At 35.3% G+C, this 7,746-nt stretch overlaps 1 protein-coding gene across 4 annotated transcripts in view; it reads right to left on the bottom strand.

Annotated features, from left to right (window-relative positions):
• The window catches only part of LOC107716033 (FERM and PDZ domain-containing protein 1-like), a 46,703-nt gene extending 40,411 nt beyond the window's left edge, over positions 1 to 6,292 (bottom strand). For 3 of the 4 annotated variants that reach the window (XM_016522348.1, XM_016522347.1, XM_016522349.1), the window contains exon 1: positions 6,062 to 6,292. The gene's annotated coding sequence lies outside the window, so the exon portion shown is untranslated. Of the gene's footprint in view, positions 1 to 4,641; positions 4,737 to 6,061 lie in introns of those variants that run through there. The other variant, XM_016522350.1, reaches the window with a different exon arrangement.
• Between the last annotated feature and the right edge of the window lie 1,454 nt (positions 6,293 to 7,746).

Below are 7,746 nucleotides of genomic sequence, written 5' to 3'. Positions count from 1 at the left end.
GGCATTCTTTTATATTTTACTATTTTTTTCTTGTTATATTGTTTATAATGAATAGATTGAGGAATACTAAGAAAGTTGATGTCTAACTTTAAAAAATGAAGGAGGGAGGGGGTAGAGAATGATGTCCCGGGTCGCTAAAGACCCGAGGTATGCATTTAAGGGTTAAAGAACATAGACGCAACATCTCATTTCCATAATGACCAGCGCAATCTACCAAGAGCAGCGCAAATTACCGCCTGCTTTAAAGAGTTAGTTCACCCAAAAATGAAAATTAGTAAGATATGCCCTTTAAGATATGGATTTTTGGGGCGTTAAATAATGCCACAAATACCAGTGAACTGACGAATGCAAATCTTAGTAAATCGCGTTGCGTGATTCATTTAAATACTCTCCTCCCATAAATTTACAGATTGAAAGGGAAACCCTTACAAATGCATATTCAATAAGGTGAGTCGCAAAAATAACTGTTTCCATGCCATTTCAGTGCTAATTTCCCACTGTGTGTCTTTAGTAAATCCTGACAGTAGTTTTTTAATGCCAAATGAGGGTTTGCGCTGGTGCAAACTGATAGTAAATCTGGCCCCTTGTATTTTGTTAACCTTTACAGTATTAATGTTCTTTCAACTTTCTCAGCATTGAAACAAAAACGGACATTATTCCAACCACATTTTTAATGTTGAAGGTAATGTCCCGACTGGGAAAGCGGTCAAACTCTATGCAAAAATAATAGTTTTGAAAAGACATTTTACAATGAAAATCTTCTTTGTCTCAGCTCTCAAATGACATTTGTTTCACATATATTCAACCTTGAGATTGAAAACAAATATGCATGCAAGACTTTTAGTAAATGATAACTTGGAGACTGTTCTGATAACTTAAACTTCAGACTTTTATGGTTTATTTGCCATTTTTGGAGTTTGTCAGAGTATGGTTACAAAATTATTTCATAGTATATAAAACAGCTGTTCAGAGATTCCTAAATAATATGGGTTTGGAGTAACAAGAAGAGAAGTAAATGACCATTCCTTTTAGCCCTAATATTTAATAATTATTTAGACGTATTTTAGAAACAAGTTTCAACTTTCTCAGCATTGAAACAAAAACGGACATTATTCCAACCACATTTTTAATGTTGAAGGTAATGTCCCGACTGGGAAAGCGGTCAAACTCTATGCAAAAATAATAGTTTTGAAAAGACATTTTACAATGAAAATCTTCTCTCTCTCAGCTCTCAAATGACATTTGTTTCACATATATTCAACCTTGAGATTGAAAACAAATATGCATGCAAGACTTTTAGTAAATGATAACTTGGAGACTGTTCTGATAACTTAAACTTCAGACTTTTATGGTTTATTTTATTTTTGGAGTTTGTCAGAGTATGGTTACAAAATTCTTTCATAGTATATAAAACAGCTGTTCAGAGATTCCTAAATAATATGGGTTTGGAGTAACAAGAAGAGAAGTAAATGACCATTCCTTTTAGCCCTAATATTTAATAATTATTTAGACGTATTTTAGAAACAAGTTCTTATTTAGAAAGAGAAAAAAGACTTTAAGAGGGACATATTGATATAATACTTGACTGCTTTCCAATAGTAGGTTCATGCATAAGTAGTTCTGCACACTGAGAGACTCAAAGAAAGAAGCTATTAACCATTTGCCCTCCAGGTCTAAATGCCACTGAATTTTAGAGATTCCACCGAGATTTCTAACATTTCACATAGCGCAAATGCACGTCAAATGTAATGCATCACGTCCAGCTCTATTGACTGTTCTCTGCTGCATCACATTCCTGAATAACGTGATAAGATGTGGCATATGCTCTTAAAACAAGGGTTCAGTCCCGGGTTGGCACTGCACCACTTGAGGACTAAAGAAATGCAGCAGGCACGTTGCGGTTCACAGCTTCAGTCTGTAACTAGATCAGATTTGTTTCATCCTATACCCATTAACTAACAGCCAAATAAATGGTTGAGCCCTAGTATAATGGTGTTTTCTTTGCTTTGTCTGTGCCAGTCAGCAGTTTGTTGTGTGTTTTGAAAATGATTCCACGTTTCCTCTTTAGCACTAATTAAATCGCCCTTCTCTTCCCCGTTCTGCCTGTCAGAGCCGTCCATTAGCATAATAAAAGAAAGAACCTTTTGTGCAACCTCTCAATTCAATTCCATCAGCGACGGCGACCGAGGGCTTTCAGTTCCCAGCATGCTGGTAAATCTAGGTACCATTTGGAGATTAATATTCGGCATTTGCACTTGTTAATGACTCACATCTGGTAATTAGAGAATGTAGAGACTTCCGGGGGTCTGTGTCTTGGGACATGATAAGTTGGTACTGAAATTTAAAAAATACACTAAAAGTGCAGGCTGCTTTTAGTCTGTGTCTCATAGATTGTGCTAAAAATACACTAAATTAAATTTCAGCAAGGAAAAAAACTTGTTTGACAGGATGTACACAAATTTTCAATCAATAAAATTCTCTATGGAATGAAAAGGCCACTCCCTCTAAATTATAAACACCACCTGATAGCAATAGCAAGTAGCAAATTATAGTTTCCCCAGGCTGTGACGCAAACTAAAGTAGGTTATTATAATTAACTAAAACTAAAACCATAAAAAACCTGTTACTTAAAATAAAATAAATTTTAAGGAATATACAATACAATATATTAAAAAACCTTAAGGTAGAAACTTCAAAACAACATTTTCATTTAGGAGCAAAGTGTCTGAATACTTAGGACCATGTGATATTTCCGTTTTTCTTTTTTAATAAATCTGCAAAGATGTCAACAATTCTGTGTTTTTCTGTCAAGATGGGGTGCTGTGTGTACATTAATGAGGAAAAAAAATTAACTTAAATGATTTTAGCAAATGGCTGCAATATAACAAAGAGTGAAAAATTTAAGGGGGTCTGAATACTTTCCGTACCCACTGTATATATATATATATATATACAGTAAAAACTAATTCAAAATATTAACAATATTAATATATATGGCAAATATAAATAATATAAAAATATAATAACATGATACTAAAATACCACAAAGACCATTAACCTTTAAAAACAAACTCACACTGTAAGTACTTTACAAAAAGTGGTTCAGATTAGATGTTCAATTAAGCAAAGTGGTTCATTTAGACATAAATGATCCAATTATGTAGACAAGAGAAGGCCAGAGACCATGAAAGAGGCGCATCATAGGTAGAAAAACCTGTGCATGTTTGTGTGTGTGTGTGTCATGAAGTAAGAGTGAATTTGGGTCACAGGAGCTTCCTGTATTTCCTGATGTGTAAGCACAGCAGGCCGTTTTTCTGTACTGGAACTACATCATATGTTCTCCATTCATCACCAAGTCATCAGCTGAACCTTAAGTCACACAAAATGCTGAGAATACACACACACACACGTAGACACACACACGTAGACTAGACACACACATACACACACACACACACACACACACACCGAGCAGAAGACTTCTCTAACCCAAACACACACATGTTAATTCTTGACATGTGAAACAATATCCCGTAATAGAACACAACAGTCATGGTTCAGGAAGCAAAAATGGCAATTTAATTTGCATAACATAACATGTGAAACTTTCAAAACAAACCTGCTGAGCTCTTGAAGATAAACATTGGTATTTCCCTCTCTAGATGTCATAAGTCACTGTTATTTCAACTTTTAAAAAAATCATGTTTAATTGCCAAATTATAGAGTTTCATAAAGTGTATTATTTTTTGATTACTTTGAGTTATTGCTTCAAAATGTATTTTTCTTTTGCCTTTTTGTCTTTGATTTTCAAATACCTATTTTTTTTTTTACTTCAAATCAAAGATTGTAATACTGCCATTGTATTATATTGTTGTATTATACTTTACTAACTATGAAAAATAGCACCAGATTGTTATTTAGATAAATGTACAGTTTCATTTGATTTCATCTTTATTTTAATTTTAAATAAAGTAAATGGATTTAAATAATGGCAATATCTTTCACCCCTCAGACCATGACTCAATATTTAATGTTAAATATAATTTAATTCCCATTAATAATAAAATATACCTGTTTAATAAAAATTTACAGTTATGTCCCTACTCCCTACACTTTGTTTTATAAGAAATCTTGCTGTTAGTAGATATCAACCCTAGTAAAATAAAATCATAATAAAACAAATATGTATGTTAAAGTTTAAAAGATTAATGTAAAATAATGTCTTATTATGGTATTATGCACCAAGTTCTGTAGCCTGTTTCACTTCTGTAGCCTGTTTTGTCTCTAGATTCAGCATGTACAGAACATTACACACACACACACCACTAAATAATCATGTTCCTTATTCTCTACAATTCCTACACTTTCTACAATAAATAATCATGCTCGTTATTCTCTACACTTCCTCCTGACATAATGAGATCATCTATCTAGTACATTTGGCTGTGGCGTGCGTGCGCACATGGTCGTGTGAGCACATAATTACAATCCACTCCCCATGTAAATACATGCAAAATAAAGCTCAAAACATCTAAACATTGCAGGAATAGAGCATAACATCTAATGCAGTGTACATGGTGTGCCCAAGCGCCCAAAAAAACAGAGAAGGCGAGGGAGAGAAAGAGGGTGCCTATGCCACACCTCACTCATTCAAAACAGCAGTGCTCCCTCTCCCACTGTAAGACATAATCACATGGTCTACGAGATTTACAACTCCAGAGTAAATCTTAGTTTATTTCCACAACATATGTGCAGTCTGAGACAATTATAGTCCAAACGCAACGCAAAAGCCACAGTGCGTGCAAGAACAGCGCCGCGTCAAGAGCGCGTCTCCAAAATAACCAGCGTTCACTGAACAATAGTAAACACACGAGTGCTAGGCATGCCCGAGTCATTAAGCCGAATCGATTCTGTTGAACTGTTCATTCATTTAAAACGAATCAATGACAGGATTTAAAACAGTTTTATATTAAGCGTAACAGAGCTGCTTGCGTTTTTACGTTTATCTCAGTAAGCAACGTGCTGTTTATTCAAGCTCAAGTCTGATCGTTAAAAAATACAAATGTGACAATGTAGCTACTTTGTATTATAGCCATAGTTCGCCTAAAATCTCACATACAAACAAGGAAATACTAATTTGGTGTCTTGTGCATTTTACGTATTATAGTCATAATTCATTAAAAACACACACCTATTTATCTGATAACCAGATTCGCTTCAGACCAATTCATTACAAGGAACCGATTCAAACGAACGATTTTTACGAATCACTACATGCTTGCGTTTTTACGTTTATCTCAGTAAGCAACGTGCTGTTTATTCAAGCTCAAGTCTGATCGTTAAAAAATACAAATGTGACAATGTAGCTACTTTGTATTATAGCCATAGTTCGCCTAAAATCTCACATACAAACAAGGAAATACTAATTTGGTGTCTTGTGCATTTTACGTATTATAGTCATAATTCATTAAAAACACACCTATTTATCTGATAACCAGATTCGCTTCAGACCAATTCATTACAAGGAACCGATTCAAACGAACGATTCGTTTACGAATCACTACAACGCACTCCATTCACACAACTAAGATGCCTAATCAGCGTTAAGCAATCATGATGAGACTAGTATGACAATCAGACTAAAAAGCAGACTCATTTTTATAATCATTATTATTTTGAACAATTAGATCATTTTCACGTCCGACGCGAAACCCAACATGACCTACTCCGCTCAGACTGACTGTATTTCCTCGATCCAATGTGTTGAACAGATTTTTTTCCCAAATCCATACGTCATCTCATTTGAGAGAGAAGTCGTCATGTGTGGTAATGTAGTAAGCAAAGAAAAATGGTCAATCTTTCGTTGGTTCTCCCGTTTAATCTTAATCCGATTTGAATCTCGCTCTCCGTCCGTCTGAACAGCAGTGAGCGCACAATAGAAATGAATCTAAACCCTAAAAATAACAACCCTTGATCCTCTAAAAAAATGCTCCTTGTTGGCACACAAACACATGTCCAGTGAATGAACATGCAGAAGAACAACAGAGACAGCTGCACCCACCTCGTGGTTTGAAAGGACACCGGTCCGTTCGGTCCGGGGGTGTGGACCGGTGCGGTCCGGCGATGGAGAGCCAGCACGGGATGAAGGGAGCAGGATCCGGCTGATACAGACGGGACAGACAGGTGTGGAATGATGTTTGGTCTGCGTGTCGGTGCTGGATGCTGTCAGGATAGGGACCAGCTTAATCCTCCATCTGAACGCAGACAGTCTCTCCTCGGCCACTCCACCCTTCCCTCATCCCTTCCCAGCGAGGTCCGATTCGCAAAGGAATCGCTGTTTTGAAACGGTTCTTTATATTGATTCAGTTGAACCGATTCGCAACGCGTTTGTAAATCGCGACTGTTATGAGAGGACATTTCACAATTTGTGTGACTTAGTCGAAAATACAATTAAAACAGCAGTATTTAATAAGAAATGTAGAAAAATGTATTATAAGTTATAAAATCTGCAATAGAATTGAATTACACAAAGAAACTAACAGCACTTTCAAGTAAATTAGTAGGCTAGTCTATGCCTTTTTTTACTTTTACTTTTAATTTCAGGAACCACCAACGAACGAAAATTGCATGAACCTAATAATGTCCAATATGTATATATTGAGATGCAGACAAACAAACACGAAAAATATAAACAAATAACCCTTACGAAAATTAACCATGGTTTTATTACAAAAAAACAAAAACAAACTATGGTTACTGTAGTTAAACCATGGTAAACACAAATTAACCATGGGTTTGCTACCCTAACCATAGTTTAACCATGGTATATTTGTAGTAAAACTGTTGTTATACAAATGGTAATCAATAAGCCAAAAAACCGTGGTTACTACACTTTTACTACAATAACTCCATGGTTAACTTTCGTAAGGGAACTTTTGTTAAGCAGTAGGCCTAAACTAAACAATCTAATAGGTACGACTAATAGTAAGTATTGGGACCAATAAGATCCAGCCAAATGTAATCGAACACTTACTGAGTTAACGTTCACGTTTAAAAATGACTCAACAATATTACGGCAATTCATGGTCAGTTGCAAAGTTGTTTTAAATCCATTTAGTAGTTGTTAGGTTTTTCCAAGAGGTTAGTCGCTTTACAAACTGTGACATGTTTAGCTTTAAAACTCTAGTTTTTGGTCCTGTCAGTATGTTCGCGATTTTAATATATTATATTTTATATTTGATATAAAATATAATATATAATATTATTTATATTTAATATATTATAAAATATAATATATTTTTGGACACAGGCACAATTATTATTATTTTTTTAGCTGCTGACCAAAACATATTCACGTTGCAGTTATATAATGAATACGTGTTTAAAGTGCACACTTTGATCTATCAGAGAGATATCAGGAACATTAGGAGTGGTCAACTCAACAGTTTAGTAGCCTACATTCTGAGAAAAAAGTACGCACCGGTGAGCTGAGCAACATTAAAAGGCCTGGACATTCACGGAGGACAACAGTGGTGGATGATCAGAGGATCCTCTCCATGGTAAAGAAAAACCCTTTCACAACATCCAGCCAAGAGAAGAATGGTCTCCAGGTAGGTGTGTCACTGTCAAAGTCTACAATCAAGAGAAGACTTCATGAGAGCAAATACAGAGGGTTCACCACAAGGTGCAAACAAGGCCATTTGACTTTGCCAAAAAACATCTAAAAAAGCCAGACCACTTCTGGAA

The sequence above is a fragment of the Sinocyclocheilus rhinocerous genome, unplaced genomic scaffold (assembly GCF_001515625.1).
Source record: "Sinocyclocheilus rhinocerous isolate Xijiao unplaced genomic scaffold, SAMN03320098_v1.1 scaffold720, whole genome shotgun sequence".
NCBI lineage: Eukaryota > Metazoa > Chordata > Actinopteri > Cypriniformes > Cyprinidae > Sinocyclocheilus > Sinocyclocheilus rhinocerous.
Note: the sequence above shows the minus strand (reverse complement) of the source record. Positions and strands in the feature narration are given on the sequence as shown.